The sequence below is a fragment of the Schistocerca cancellata genome, chromosome 4, assembly GCF_023864275.1.
Source record: "Schistocerca cancellata isolate TAMUIC-IGC-003103 chromosome 4, iqSchCanc2.1, whole genome shotgun sequence".
NCBI classification, from domain to species: Eukaryota; Metazoa; Arthropoda; class Insecta; order Orthoptera; family Acrididae; genus Schistocerca; species Schistocerca cancellata.
In genome coordinates, this window is record NC_064629.1 from 843536134 (window position 1) to 843552827 (window position 16694).

General features: G+C 42.0%; 1 protein-coding gene across 2 annotated transcripts in view; it reads left to right on the plus strand.

Moving 5' to 3' along the window:
* LOC126184950 (talin-1) overlaps positions 1–16694 on the plus strand; it is a 272457-nt gene that overhangs the window by 78771 nt on the left and 176992 nt on the right. For both annotated transcript variants that reach the window (XM_049927624.1, XM_049927625.1), the window contains exon 2: positions 13249–13297. The gene's annotated coding sequence lies outside the window, so the exon portion shown is untranslated. The remainder of the gene's footprint in view (positions 1–13248; positions 13298–16694) is intronic.

Sequence of the window (16694 nt, forward strand, 5' to 3'; positions counted from 1 at the left end):
CCTAGAACTTAGAACTACTTAAACCTAACGAACCTAAGGACATCACACACATCCAGGCCCGAGGCAGGATTCGAACCTGCGACCGTAGCGGTCGCGTGGTCGTGCGGTAGCGTTCTCGCTTCCCACGCCCAGGTTCCCGGGTTCGATTCCCGGCGGGGTCAGGGATTTTCTCTGCCTCGTGATGACTGGGTGTTGTGTGATGTCCTTAGGTTAGTTAGGTTTAAGTAGTTCTAAGTTCTAGAGGACTGATGACCATAGATGTTAAGTCCCATAGTACTCAGAGCCATTTGAACCATTTGAACCGTAGCGGTCGCGCGGTTCCAGACTGAAGCGCCTAGAACCGCTCGGCCACCTCGGCCGGCTTATTTGCTGTACTTGTTGATAAGTTAATATCGAAAGATATCGCAATAGAAGGAAGACGAGTCATGAGCAGTTTGCAGTACAAGTTTCATGAGGATTGACATTGAATCATTTCAAGTGCGGAATGTTGCCAGTCTTGTCAGTTGACTGTTCACCACCTACACTACTGTGATGATTCTGAGGGTTTCGTATTTGTAAATCTAGGCTCAAGATCATAGCTAAGTGTGAAATAAATGAAACGTGTTCGCAGTTGCGAATATGGACCACCATCAGCTGTATAATGGAATGGCGACAGTGAAAATTTGCGCTGGACCGGGACTCGAACCCATATTTCACGCTTATAGCAAGCGGTCGCCTTACGTTAGGCTATCCGAGCACGATTCACGGCCAGACCCAAACTTCTGTATGTCGCCAACCAAGTGTCTACACCTGTCAGCTGTCGGTGGTCTGGCTGAGAGTCCTGCTCAGGTGAGGCGACCTCTCGCGATAAGCAGAAAATCCGAGTTCGAGCCCTGATCCGGCACAAATTTTCACCGTCGTTATTACATTACACAACTAATGGTTGTCCATACTCGTAATTGTGAATACATTTCATGTATTTCGTAACGGCTGTAGTCGCCGCAGTGCCTGTTCATGCATGCAAGTCCAAAGAAGCGTTGCTTCATAATTAGAATTAACACAGGCAATGTAAAATCGTATTGCTTAGAGTCATCGATCTCCTTTATCGCTCACTAAAGAAAACGAGAATGCGTTACAGACACTTTGGTAGCGGTGCCGCTCTGTTTGCCTTACGATCAGGCTAACGGTTGCTCCTTTCTGTATCTGCGATTCAGTCTGTAGAACCGTACGTATGAAATGACAGTTCATATGACGTAACTGGTGCGTGCAAAGGAAGGTTCCAAACATTCGGAATCAGCGCACCTCGCTGTGTATACATCATTGAGACAGGTTGCTTTATAGTGTACTGAGTAATTAGGTGTAGTAAGCTTGAAAAAGCCCCTTTGCGCGTTGAGTTAAAAGTCGACTAAAAGGATGTCGATTTACGGTGGGTGATGCTATGGCCAACTGCCATCAGATACTTGCGAAAAGTGGCCTGATTAATGTTTTCAAATGGTAATGAAGTGCACGGAGTATAGTGGGAATCATTTGAGAAAATGAGATGAACATAGCTATACTAATGCTGTTGTGGATTCCAGAACACGTTTTGTTTCGAAAGTTGATACAGGAACGTGAAGTGATTTGGGAACATGAATACCTACTTTGCGAAAGTGGTTCTCAGTTACATGAGACAGACAACGAATGAAAGTGCTGTACTGCCGCTTGAGTCTCGTGTATTGGAGCTCCCACCCACCCACCCACCCAACGGCAGCCAGTGGCAATTATCTTCATCGACTGCCGCTGCGCGTATTTTTAGAAATCCGGTGTTTAGAGTTACCGCTAAAGCTGCGGTGTAATCGACGCTAGTCTAGTGTGCTGAAGCTGGACTACACCCTACGTGCTGCGCTTCTGCGAAATGGTCTGTATGACACAGAGCTATGCAAGTAAACACTACTCACCATCAGTGACTAACCTCTTTCCTGTCCTGCTGCCAGCCCTTCCTTACTACCAACAGAGCTTAGCTCTTTCTTAACGTTCGCGCGTGGTTCCAGTACAACATCGTACACAGGGTGAGTTACGTAACCTGTTAACCTCAAGTGCTTCCGGAACCGCATGAGATAACACGAGTTTGTTTTCGCGCAGATGAATTGTGAAGATATAAGTTGTCATTCCTCTCGGCTGTACCAAAAATCATTATTTCGATGCATAAACAATAAAGATATTTGGCACAGCCTAGAGAAATGACAACTTTCAGTAACTTTACCAAGAATGTGAACCCAGTCCTTATCAAAATTTTGAATTGTAAAGCAACACAAGATATGCTGTTAGCCATAGGGCGTTTGTGTCCTTAAATTGTTATGGAAAAGAAAAATCTCCATGTCTTTCAGTTTTCTTGTAATAAAAACTTCGATCAACGTCTGCGGTGCTCTATCTGGTAGATGATGACAGTTTGTGGTAGAATCTATGCGGAAGAAGAGGTAGAGCTGCGTGAGAGGTTCATGTAGCAGTAAGTGTAAAATCGGAATTACATAGTACAACTTTTTAGGCATTAAACAGCGTACCATAAGCGGTGCATGTCTTCCGTTCTAGCCAAGACACAAGACTGGAAACGCATCACTTACGTTAGTTCCTTGCATACAACTGTTCAATTGAATCATTCTGCATCGAACAGTAATAGTTTACATCCGGTCGAGATATTACGAAGACCTGAGTGTGCTTTTGTTAGTTCAGCAGACGTAGACAAGTAATTATTGTCACATTTTAACAAATGTTGATGGTATCAGTAAATTTAAACTTTTATCATTCAAAATATAATTTGTATTCATGCTGAATATTTGGTGTTCTCTGCATAGTTGCAGTGGTTGCGTTACGTGAGGCATTTCCCGTTGCGTTTGCGAAGTTTCCTTACATCCCAGCTTGAATGCCGGATTTAGCTGATTCATATTGCCAACTTCCATTGAAGACGTGCGTGCGTGGATGCGTGCGTACGCTCGCTCGCCTGCCTGCCTGCCTGCCTGCCTGCCTATGTATCAGTTTTTGTGAAGGTCGAAGTGGGTGTGCCCCTCCCCCCGTCCTGTTCCATCCCGCTCCTCTGCCGCTGAACTGAATTGAATTGGTTTGTATATGTTGCTACCCTCAAAGACAAATCCTGATTTTGATTTTGTGTCTTCTTTGTAGTGCGTTCCCACTAAGTATTAAATTGGAGGTGAATATTCTGTTATGAAATTCCTCTCGTTTCCTTTCTTTATGAGGCATTTACTATAAAGGGAGACACGACTTCATGTTAACAAGTGGCGTATTGTGTTCCTTCGCCGTGGCGTATACTTTGACTCATTTCGTCGTCATGTATGCTGCGTTGAAGCTCAGTGGATTGATCTGACGCAGACTTAAATTTATTGGAATTTATACTGTTTTTCACGAAAAAAACTTTATTCTGAAGCTTTCAGAGATAAGAGTCTCGTATACATTACGTGACGTTGCCCGACAGGAAGTGCATTGGAGTAAAGCATGTTAATGCACTACACTCAATGTGTTGGTAAATATATCGGAATACACTAGACTCGTAGGCTGACAACCTTCTTTAACTGTCTGCACTGTGTTGGAGCTGTCGCTGTTTATTTATTTGTGAAAGCTGAATAATCGAAGAAAATAGAAAGAATTTTCCGTAGTATCGACCGTTTCCTGACCAATCCAGTGTGTCAAGAACTGTTAAGCCACATTAATGCGTGTAACTAGGAGTCTCATCAGTTGATATAGCATTGTGTTTTTTGCGGTGCAAATCGTCCATAGCGAAAATAGGGAAGAATAGCTTCATTTGTTGCATCCCAGCGACAGAGACAAAGGAGGAAACAACAGAATTCCTGCGATTTGTTATTCAGTTAGCGTTAATCGATTTGTAAAAACTTAAAACGAACGGTTGCCGAATGCAGTGTGTAAGCTCCCTGCGCGCGCCTCGTTTCGTCAGCAGGGGAAGTTCGTGGTTTGCAGTTGGCAGTATCCCAGAGGAAGCCGCGCCTGGCCGCTCGTGCGCAGGCCTCAGTTTCGTTCAGATTGCGCGCCGAGCCGAATGACCGTCTCGTACGCATGCGTATTCTTTGTCGTTGAAGTGACCAGTTTCGGGTGTCATTACTGCTGAACCGAGACCTGTTGAAAGTGAAGAACAACGATCGCCATCCTGAACGGTGGGAAAAGTCGACCAGGCGGCGTGACACGCGCAACGCAGTGCAACAAGTGTTTTGCCACTCGGTGAGCAGTCGTCCTCTTTCCGCGTCGTTTGGGGTATTCTCTCTCCACTATGCTACACACTGCGAATGCGACATCTGACTCGCTTTACTTTGCTGTAATGGCGCTTCTGTGTTTTGTAACGAAATAGAAGATATAGGAGATGCTACACGGTGATCGGAAGCAAGACAAAAAGGAAATCTTGTCTCTCCGAATTACGAGATATTTAAATTTTGCCTCAGTGCTGGGAGAGACTGTTTTTCATGTAGCAGCAATGTTAATTTTTTTTAATTATATGAAGATGTGATTTTTGTGAGTGACTACGTTGTAATATTTTAGTGTTAATAATACTGCACGTACTCAGTCTTGATACTCAAACATTCGCCGTGCCTTTTGCAAGTGGAGCACATTTCACTGTAGGGTACGTTAAGAGCCCTTTAATATTCCATGGAAAGTTAGTCTGGTAACAATGGTAAAATTTAAATGTTGGTTCATGTATAGAAGTTGAGTTCGTAAAATGTGCAACATTCGAGCAGCAGTAAACCGAGAATAACCGGTTTGAAATAACTACACGAATCAGCACCTGGAAATACGAACGGCGGTAATGAAAAACCATTGGATACCAAACGATAAAAATCTAGCCACGAGGAAGGCAGATACCAGATTTAAGATTAGTTGGAGGAATCCTAAGGAAACGCAGTTTACCCATAAAGAAGAGGGCTTGCAAATACATTGTTCAACCAATCGTTGAATATTATTTGTCGGCTTGTGGGTTCCCCAGCGATTGGGCTAACGAGAGAGAGAGAGAGAGAGAGAGAGAGAGAGAGAGAGAGAGAGAGAGAGAGGGGTGGCGGTGGGGTGGGGAGGGGGAGGCGCATACTGCACGCTTTGTCACTGGTTTGTTTGGTTAGCTCGAGAATAAATCAGTGCACCAAACAAAGCCAAGTCCATGTGTAGCTTCATTTAAAACGACGACTGACATGGGGTGAGAAAACCAGATTGACCGGTCAAGACTTCTTCAGATCAGTGATTTAGTTCGTCGTGATGAGTTTGAACTCGCAGTCTGATGGAGCGCATCTCGAATCTCTGTTCGAGTATCCAGTTTAAGGTTTCCCGCGATTTTCCTAGATCATTTTTGAGTACCGCACTGTTGATTCAGATTTCCTACCTCATACTTGTCTATTTGAAGTGGTTTCCATCTCTGATGCCCTCGGTGTCGATGAGACGTAAACGACTCCGTAAGCTGCTCCACAGTGTTTGGTGAACCGCACTTCGTACTGATATATGTCACATCCTGTACTTTTGAGGCCTAAATTTTTGTGTGTTGCCAATAGGTATGATGTCAAATGTCAAAAATATTCACCATTGCGGTAAAATTACGTAACATTACTACAGTTGCAGATCGTTACCAATGTTTTAATAATAGAGAACTGTAAAAGATTTTGTCTACTATTCCATTTATCCTAAATACAGAAGCACCTACAACTGTTCTACTCCCAAACACGATACAGTATCGCTGACATAACCAGTATCCAATTTCTTAAACGAGATAAGTTCATGTAACTTCTTTTTCCTGTGTTTCTGTTATTTGTATTAGACGCATTGAAAATAACGAGAAATCATGTTGCGAAACTCGTGCGTGGCGTAAGAGATTACTACTACTAATAATAATAATGGTGAATAAATAGTTGCCACTATTTAAGTTCCAACCCTCGTACATTCGGTGGTGGTATTACTACTACTACTACTACTACTACTAGTGTTCTGTGGTATTACTACCACTACTACTACTACTACTACTACTACTACTACTACTACTACTACTTGTAGTAGTAGTAGTAGTAGTAGTAGTACCACCACCGAATGTACGATAGTTGGAACTTAAATAGTGGCAACTATGTATTCACTACCGATACAAAAGAGTTACATGTTCGCACCTGTTACTGTCTTCAAAGTCGTCACCAGCGTTGTGTAGAACCCGTTGCCAGTGATGTGGAAGGCGTAGTATACCGTTAGCAGAGTCTGCTCTGTTGATGGTGCGAATGGAGCGGTCTGCTGCCTGTCGAATATCTGGAACAGTTCTGAAGCGAATGTCACGAAGTGGTTCCTTCATCTTCGGAATCAAATCAAAGTCACAAGGACTTAAGTCCGGGGAGAATGGTGGATGGTACAGTACTTCCCAGTACAACGACGGAACAGAGCAGCCACAGCTTGCGCTGTATGCGCCCGCGCATTGTCGTCCAAAATGATGGGTGTGTTGCGCAGGAAGTGGCGCCGCTCGCCGCTGCTTTCGCAAAGCTGGTCGCCGGTGATGCTTTAAAAAAAAAAAATACGAAAGAAGCGCGAATCTAAAACCATTTTACTTGACTATTTACCGCAAATTTGTGCAAAATGCTTCATGTATCTAGTGGAATAGGTAGGGAGGTAGCGAACCACCCGACGAAAACTTTGAGGGCTAGAGGCCGTGGCTAAAAACCTGACAAAATTCAGAATTCACGCCAGTTCAATCTCTGTTACATTTTCGCAAGAATGTTTCCCAGTGGTAAATCCTCCCTCTTTGGCCAAAGTCGTTAAGAAGCGCCAACTCACGTAGCTTGATACGAAGAGGTAGTTTACTATTCGGGTGGCAGTTCCCGATTTAGAGACTGAATGTCAGCTGTATTGAATACTTTTCAAACTCCCCTGTAGTGTATGATAGACAAACCCATAACACACTGTCGTTGGGAGTGTGCCGATCATGTGGGAATATGCGTACCAGCCTAATTTTTTTGGTTTTGTGCGATGCAGTTACATGCTTTACAAATCATCACATGTTGGAAGCAGGCAACTGAAAAAGAGTCAACGATAATCTTGAACAGAATCACACGTTTTCTTCATCGCTCGCAAGTGGAATTTTACATTGTTTTCTCAGTTGTGTCCAGTTTACTAACTATAATTTGCAAGTTATTTGTTTGTGATGCTGCTTACGCCTGAAGCGTGCTGGGCGTTTCTAACTGAACGTAGTTGATTTAGTAGAATATTTTTACATTTGTAAATTAACACTCTAACAAGGAGATAAATAATTTTCTTGCAATGTGTGTGAGAGAAAATAATCCTCCCTGAAATGCCACTTTCCTTATTTCTGTTCTGAATAGAGTTGATTATGCCGCACTCTGGAAGCAGCTAAGTATACACCGTAGAAGGCATTATCGTAGTAGGGGTTGTGTCCCCTGGTCTTTGTCCAAATGTTGACATCGGTACCCTATAGATTGTCAAACAGAGGACCTCTGCAGGCGTAGGTGAAGTTCGACTATAGTTGTTGAACTACGTTGGTGAATTCATCACACCTGAAGTGTTCGACGGTTCAGAAGCGCGATAAGTAAACTAGAGGTATGAAACTGTATTTATAATCACTGCTTACTCTAAATCACATCTTGCTAAAGCGAAGATGCTTTAAATAAGGAGACGGCCTACTTAATACCCCAGCTTTGTCCAATCCGATAGCGTACTCCGCATTGAGTGTCTTTGACGCTGCGCTCATTGATCTGATGTCTTCCTTCATTTTCCATTCGCCCGGCTATTTATGAAATCTTCGAATGTGAATAAATGTATTGAAGAAATGCCCGTGGTTTTTTATTGTTGACACACACAACTATGAACGGCGTCGGCAGATCGTGGCGGCGACAATTGATGGAATGCCACCGACCCCCGATTTGGAAGTGTATTTTTGTTAGTTAATCCTTTTGTAGCTTGATTTGAGGATTAGGAGCTTGTGTAAAAAAGACACAATGGACTGAAGTGTTACACAACGTTTGGGTATTATTAATAGTGCGAAGGAAGGCCTTGACGACTCAATTAAAACAGTAAAACTAGCCATATTCCAACAAGAGTGATACATAACACCTACGCACCAAAAACACGCTGTTGTTGTTGTTGTTGTTCTTCTTCTTCTTCTTCTTCCTCTTCCTCCTCCTCCTATTATTATTATTATTATTATTATTATCATCTCCGTGATAATAGGTGCCAACTCTCAAATTTGAAAGAAACATCGAAAAACAAGGTAGAAGGGAAATGAGAGTCTAACGTGCCGTTGACAGCGAGGTCATTAGAGACGGATCACAAATGATCAAGGAAGGAAATTGGCCGTCACTTTCAAAGGAACTATCCCGGGATTCGCCGTAAACTAGTTACGGAGTATCAGTTATCGAACAGAGATTTGAACCGTCGTCCTCCCGAATAGGAATGCAATGTCTTGTCAGTGTGCCACTTCTTTCGGCAAAAACGAAAAAAGAAAAATATGACGAAAATCGTAGGACCAAAATGTACAAATGGAATTTAGAAGAACTCAAACGAAGTCTATCACGCCACTGAAAAAAATAACAGATACAATTGGGAAATAGAGATTATAATTTTATGATCACGTACGTAGAATGAATAACAACTTGTTCACAAAAATATTGAAATTAGCTTTATCGATGGATAGCTGAAACAGTTGGTTAATAGAAATGCATGAAGATGACCTAAAGGAAATTGACGTACATAGGAAATCTTTCAAGATAGAATAAAATTTCCAGCCATAATTCATAACCGCAAGCATGCTGAGAAGCCATCTCTACAAGCTACAGGATAGACTAAAGAATAGAAGAAGAAACAACGAACGGGCGAAGGGGTTTTGGAAGGAAAAGAAGTTCTACATAATTCGAATAAAAGCATTTTAGATGCTGCCTTATTGGCGACAACGAATAAAGAAGGTTTTTAACATTACTGACTAATCTGCAGTTCTTTAATGATAGCGAATAAATATTGAAACTGAACACACAAGCAAATAGCACTAAATTCTCTCTCACGCACGGAACACGCAGATCCGGTCATTATGGCTCTCTTTCCTGTTCGTCTACTGTTGACGCTAAGAAGAGCAGACGCGAGCGACCATGCTGGCCGCCGTGACTATTTTTAGACCTCGCAAGCTGCCGACGAAAGGAGCCAATAAAAAAGCGAGAAAAACCTGCAAATGTGCCGTCTCTTACGGTAGCTCTGTCGTTACGTAGGAAAAGGCATTGTGTTAAAGCACCTGACGCAGCAAGATGATGTACAATACATGTTAATCGATTCCTGGACTGATGTCATGCGCTAGCACACTCACTGCACACTTATTCATTACCTGTAATAAGCAGTAAGGTGCATTCATCAGTGCACTGTTTTTGTATTTATGATAGGCATACTGATGTCCATTTGGAACCATCTCTTCAGAAAAGATTGGAAAAACTCAGTATGCTTTTGAGACAATAGTATTTTTGGGTTGGCTCTTCGTTTGGTTCGTGTAGGTAAATTTACGTCTTTGTGTTGTTTGAATTGAGTGCAGCAGTACTATTTATTATCGAAATAATTTGAATTTTTCCTTAGTCTTTATTTGAAATAACATTATTTTCGTATTAATTGACATATTGTACAGCAATTTTAAGTATACACGCAATAATATCTTCCCTTGACTGTTACCTATTCGGGAGGGACTTTTTTTGTACAACTTACAAAGAAATAACCACACTGTCAGACAGAATCGGCAACAGAACGTCTGTAATGCAGCTGATGGTCGCAGATACGTCTATACAGTCTCCATAGATAATAACGTTCTAACATAAATTTTTATGATGCAAATAATATTATTGTTGGATGACTCTAGTTTAATTACAGCTTTATAATCGGTGTTATTCGCACACGTATGCAAATGTTGAAAAAATGTTACACTTGATCTGCAGATGTATGTGCAAACCGTTTTAGTTTCATAACGGAGCTGACAGACTTTACTGACTCGTTGCATCTCATCGATACAACTTGGAAATGTAAAATGGCGAAGTAAACGTTCATTGGACATTAAGCCCCAAACTCTCTTTTTTCCTATGTCTCGACCCTCGTTTTTTCTATACTGTTCATAATACCTTCGCTTCTCCCTTATCCGATATCCATCCCAACCGCATTAAATCGGACATGTATTCCGTCCGTAATGATGTCAGTGTAGATGGGACATCGAACTCAAACCTTCCTTTCCTCATCAACAGTAAAAGCACTACTCTGGTTCGGTAATTGGTGAGATTGTGAGAAGCACACCATTAAACCTCATAAACGACGCGACAGTTCTTGCAGGAATATAATTCCCAATGCGACCACCTCAGCGTAATAAGCGTTTGTTGCAGGCTCTCTGATGATGGTAGCCACACCGCGCAGACAGCGAGCTGGCCACTCTGATCGACATATCGCAGAACTCCAGAACTCTTGCTGTCCACTCCTTGATATTTCGCTACGCTTACGCAGCCGTTGGTTGGACACTTACCAGACGACTGGAGTTAGCAACGAAGATAAAGTGGTTGCAGCAGATTCATCGTTTCCTTCTCATAAAAGCTATTAATTTTGGCCCTGAAGAACGTATCGGCTGCCGTACATATGTTTGCAAACGTAGATGTAAAATTAGTTCATTTAGTCCATTCTTAAATCTTTTTTTTCCGAAATGGGAGGTGGTATGATGGTGTTATAAAGGTCTACAGAAGTCAGGATGATTTAAACAGACACACTATGAATATGTTTAAAATGCACCACAGTCTGTAGGCAACATAGTAAGCGGGGCGCAGTTGCCCATCAAGACTGGTTGTTCCTCGTTATCTAAAATGATTGCGGTACTTTAGTTAAAAAGAATGTGGTGTAGTGGTCGAGTAGCTCCTCTTAAGCTACAAATTGCTGTAGTCCGTGCTAAGCGACACGTGATGTGGAGTAACGAGCGACGCCATTGGACAGTGGATGATGGGAAACGAGGTATTTGGAGTGATGAATCTGTGGTCATCTTATGGAAGGACTTAAGATTGGCGATTGCATGGACAGAGTTATCTCTCATCATGAGTAGTGCCAACACACATTGGCAGGACACTTAGAAAATGTGACACATCTACTAAGGAGACTGCCTACATTACGCTTGTCCGTCCCCTTTTAGAATACTGCTGCGCGGTGTGGGTTCCTTACCAGATAGGACTGACGGAGTACATCGAAAAAGTTCAAAGAAGGGTAGCACGTTTTGTATTCTCGCGAAATATGGGAGAGAGTGTCACAGAAATGAAATAAGATTTGGGCTGGATACCATTAAAAGATAGGCGTTTTTCATTGCTTCGGAATCTTCTCACGAAATTCCAATCACCAACTTTCTCCTCCGAATTCGAAAATATTTTCTTGACACTGACCTACATAGGGAGAAACGATCACCACGATAAAATAAGGGAAATCAGAGCTCGTACGGAAAGATACAGGTGTTCGTTCTTTCAGCGCGCTATACGAGATTGGAATAATAGAGAATTGTGAAGGTGGTTCGATGAACCCTCTGCCAGGCACTTAAATGTGATTTGCAGAGTATTCATGTAGATGCAGATGTAGAACAGTGAATAACGGAGGATGTTGCGTTACGGTATGGTCGTGTTTTTTGTGATCTCCTTATTTCGCACAAGAAAACACTAAATTTGGAGGGATGTGAACACATCTTTGAGCATTGTGTGCTTTGTACAGTAGACTAACAGTTGGGAGATGATGATTCTTTGTGTCAACACGAAAATGCACCCTTTCATAAAGCAACAGCTGTGAGCTGATTTGTGGACAGCAAGATTCCTGAAATGGACTGGCCTGCTCAGAGTCCCGACCTAACCCAGTGGAACACCTTTGAATTAGAATGTCGACTTTGCTCCAGACGTCAACGTCAAACATCACTGTCTTCTCTGGTTTAGGCTCTTGAGAAAAAATGGGCTGCCGTCACTCCACAGACGCTCAGACACGCCATTGAAAGTATCCCCAGTAGAGTTCAAGCCGTCATATGGGTGAAAGGTACACACACTTCGTAGTAATATCCTCTAACAGGAGTCCGGATGCTTTTGATTAGTTAGTGTACATGTTGTAACCTTTTATTCTGAGTACACTGGTATATATTTCCTCTGTTGGGAAGCAGTCATCCAACTTAAACTCTTAGACGCACAGGGAATATGTGGCCCAAGGCGCAGTGGCGATTGACCACATCATTCCCCACGGACAACAGATGCTCGCTGAGGTTGAATACTCATTGTTTGAGGGATGATCTTAACATGAATAGAAAGGAGGGAGGATGATACACTTTCCGCCATTAGGTCTTTAGAGATTGAGCTGAAACTTAGAGTGTGAAAAGAAATCGGCCGTTTCTTTTTCAGTGAAACCATCCCGACACTTGCAATTAGTCATTTGGGCAACTCATGGAAACAATCTTTGTGGCTGGACGGGATTTTGAAGGGCTGTCTTTACAAATACGAATCCAGGGTCTTATTACTGCGCCTTCTTGCTCGGTGACGTAGAATATGGTCCATTTTGTTAACCGACAGGGTCAGTACCAGTTCGTTTGTGCGACTTAACTCGTGCTGTTAGTGCCTGGACTAAACGATTATGACTTAACGTCCCGTCGAAGACGAGGTCGTTGTAGACGGAGCACAAGTTCGGGCTGAAGAAGTAAATCGGCCGTTCCCTTTCATAGAATCCATCCTGGTATTTACTTTGTTTTGGGGAGATCATGGAAAACCTACATGTGAATGGCCGAACGGCGACTTAAACCGCCATCCTCCGAAATACAAGTCCAATGTGTTACCACTTCGCTACCTCTCTAGCTACTGAAGATTTTTGCCAGTATTACAGACCAACCATTTGATGGTCTAATAGTATTAGGCTACGTAGAGAAAAATGCAGCACTAGAATCATTAGCTCAGGAGGTGCTGGAATCGCTCTTCTCATACGTTCTGCTATTGTCGAAAAAATTTCTTTGTTTATCCGTAATCATCAGCACACCATTTGGGAGAGAGAGAAAAATATGTAATGTGTCTCCTGATTTTATAATAGGAACGGTCATGTGAACTGTGTTATGTCTCTAATCTTTTTTTTATTTATTTCTCAATTTATCTTGAAAGTAATTTATTTTGAGGTTCCTTGTGTAATAAGTGCAGAGTTATAGAATGCGTTTCTAGGTAGGAGGCTTTTAGTTGGTATTGTTCACATACTGATACAGTTAGCGAAATTATAACAGCTGTCATATGTTTGTTTCAGAACGTACGAGTAGCTGATGTGACGACACTCTTCTGCCCTGATAATCGAAGTAAGTACTTACATGCAACACATCTCCAGACAAGTCTTCCAAAAAAAAGTTCTCCATTGTAGACATCGTTTTGTATTATCGTATTCTGTATTCAAGACCGCTCGAATTCTTTTGAAAAGAGGACAGTGTTGTATTTAAAATTAGTATAATTATCTCGGTATCTCGCCAGAGACAAAAGTTCCTTGTAGAAACCTGTGGATCACACAGTTTTAATACGCTTCCGTTTGTGTATTCTCAGATCTCTAAAACTGTTTTTTTCTATTTATCCAGATTTTAATGAAGTTTTTAGGTGTCCTAGTTCTGTTAATCTCATGATATATGAAATATACTACATTTCTTTTGCCTCTTGTACTACCCATGGGTAAAAATCTTAGAAGCACAGAAAATGTGGTTCAGGACGATTTGGCTTTGCGTAACCCGGTCAGTGGTTATCGATGAAAATAAAATACAGATTGGAATTGACGGTAATGTATAATGGATTCCCTTAAACTGAAAGTTTGGTAGCGTATGAGTTACATAATTTCAAAATGATTGTCGCGAACAATGACACCACCGTTCTATTTCAAACCTGTGACGGAGGAGGAAAATATTGCCGTAGGCAGCGCTGAATGATTGAGGAGTGAGGAGGTTAGTAAATGAGACTTTTTATTTTTTTTTAATGTTCAGTTTTTTGACTCAGGAAGTGTTACGACTAACTTAACTCTGTGCCTTGTGTTTTGGAATGTCTACCAGATGTTCCTTTCGCAAAAAAATTGCAGATCTCTAGAACCAAGCTACGTGGTAAGTCTCCTACTAAAGGTTGGGACACTGTGAAGTCATATTTCTTCGCTCATACGTCACACGTTTCCATTTGCCATTGGCGAGCTAGCTGTTCATGCTAAAATAACCATCTGCAAACGTATTTACGAGAATCCTGATAATGTGCGGTATTCATCGATTATAAAGAAGCGACCTGTTTTTGCGGGGCGCAAAATGCGTGACCTCCTTGTGGTATGCCTTTATTCTGCTAGATAATCCTATGCAGCACCTCATACAAAAAGCAACTGCTCAACGGAAACCTCAGTCTCATTCATATCGTTAATGTGCCTCGGAAAAAGCAGCAAATATTTCATGACTCAGCGGCTGTGAAGCACATACTGCCTAGTTCAGAATCGTAAATCAGTGACTTAACGAGCCTAACAGACACCCCTTGAAAAAGATCGTCGCTAAGGCACTTGTATTGCATTCCGGATAAGCAACCTCTCGAGAACAGCAGTGGCCGTATTTCGTTGGAAAGCAATTCAGTTTTCACCCTATGTTTGCCTTTTATTACTTGCTCGTCCTCAGGTCAAAGACAACACAGGAAATGTTGAATCCATCCTATCACAAGTGACAAGTGAGCAAAGGAAAGTTCTTGCTACATTGCGAACCGAAGTAATATCTCGATGTATTTTTTGAGTGTTATCGAATGTCAGTGAATTCAGTCAAAAACTGTTGCCTATTGTAAAAACTGACATTTCTAAAACAGATGCATTGGTCAGGTATTGTTCTTTTCGATTATTCTAGTAGGTAGCTGAAGAGATAACAATTATTGTTTTCAGATATAGTGATGTGTGAGGCTATGGACATTCGAAGTATCTGATCGAGAAAGAAAAAAAAAAGTGCACAGTCCCTAAATTTGCCTCAGTCTAAACCTGTTGCAAACTGCCCTATATCCGTACACTTCTTCCAGTTTCCACTATTACTGAAATATCCCTCGCGAGATAATTCAGCAACTGTGTAGATATTTAAAGAAATCTGTCTTCCATTTTTCCGTTTTTTACGGTGTGACTAGTGTCGATAACATTTGATCATCGCGTCTATGTGGTTGCATAACCAACGTGTCGTCACTGTACAGGAAATACACATCAGAATACTGTAATGACACGACGGGTGGACTAAGCAACTACAGGGATGTATGTTGTTGTTGTTGTGGTCTTCAGTCCAGAGACTGGTTTGATGCAGCTCTCCATGCTACTCTATCCTGTGCAAGCTTCTTCATCTCCCAGTACCTACTGCAACCTACATCCTTCTAAATCTGCTTAGTGTATTCATCTCTTGGTCTCCCTCTACGATTTTTACCCTCCGCGATGCCCTTCAATACTAAATTGGTGATCCCTTGATGCCTCAGAATACGTCCTACCAACCGATCCCTTCTCCTCAGTTCTATTCAACACCTCCTCATTAGTTATGTGATCTACCCATCTAATCTTCAGCATTCTTCTGTAGCACCACATTTCGAAAGCTTCTATTCTCTTCTTGCCCAAACTATTTATCGTCCACGTTTCACTTCCATACATGGCTACGCTCCATACAAATACTTTCAGAAACGACCTCCTGACATTTAAATCTATACTCGATGTTAACAAATTTCTCTTCTTCAGAAATGCTTTCCTTGCCATTGCCAGTCTACATTTTATATCATTTCTATTCGACCATCATCAATTACTTTGCTCACCAAATAGCAAAACTCATTTACTACTTTACGCGTCTCAGTTCCTAATCTAATTCCCTCAGCATCACCCGACTTAATTCGACTACATTCCATTATCCTCGTTTTGCTTTTGTTGATGTTCATCTTATATCCTCCTTTCAAGACACTGTCCATTCCGTTCAGCTGCTCTTCCAGGTCCTTTGCTGTCTCTGACAGAATTACAATGTCATCAGCGAACCTCAAAGTTTTAATTTCTTCTCCATGGTTTTTAATTCCTACTCCGAATTTTTCTCGTGTTTCCTTTACTGCTTGCTCAGTATACAGATTGAATAACATCGAGGAGAGGCTAGGCTACAACCTTTTCTCACTCCCTTCCCAACCACTGCTTCCCTTTCATGCCCCTCGACTCTTATAACTGCCATCTGGTTTCTGTACAAATTGTAAATAGGGATGGATAGAAATATGGAAATACCGCGAGAAATGCATGCTTGAACATAAATGCAGATGCTGGCCAAGAATGCAAGTTGCGCTGTTGGATTGACCACGAACGGTACCTCTGCAATACCCTCAGTATGTTGCAAGCGTCAGTCTTGGTCAAAACAGTGTTATGTGTAGTTAAGTGCATTATGTCGGACCTATGCGAATGCGCACGTGGGCAAATTATTGTGCTCGTATGGTGGGTGCTACCGTAGTTCAAAATGGTTCAAATGGCTCCGAGCACTATGGGACTTAACATCTGAGGTCATCAGTCCCCTAGAACTTAGAACTACTTAAACCTAACTAACCTAAGGACATCACATACATCCATGCCTGAGGCAGGATTCGAACCTGCGACCGTAGTAGTCGAGCGGTTCCGGACTAAAACGCCTAGAAACGCTCGGCCACCACGGCCGGCTCTACCGTAGTCCAGGTAGCCGAAGTGTCTGGTGTTTCAAGATTCACAAT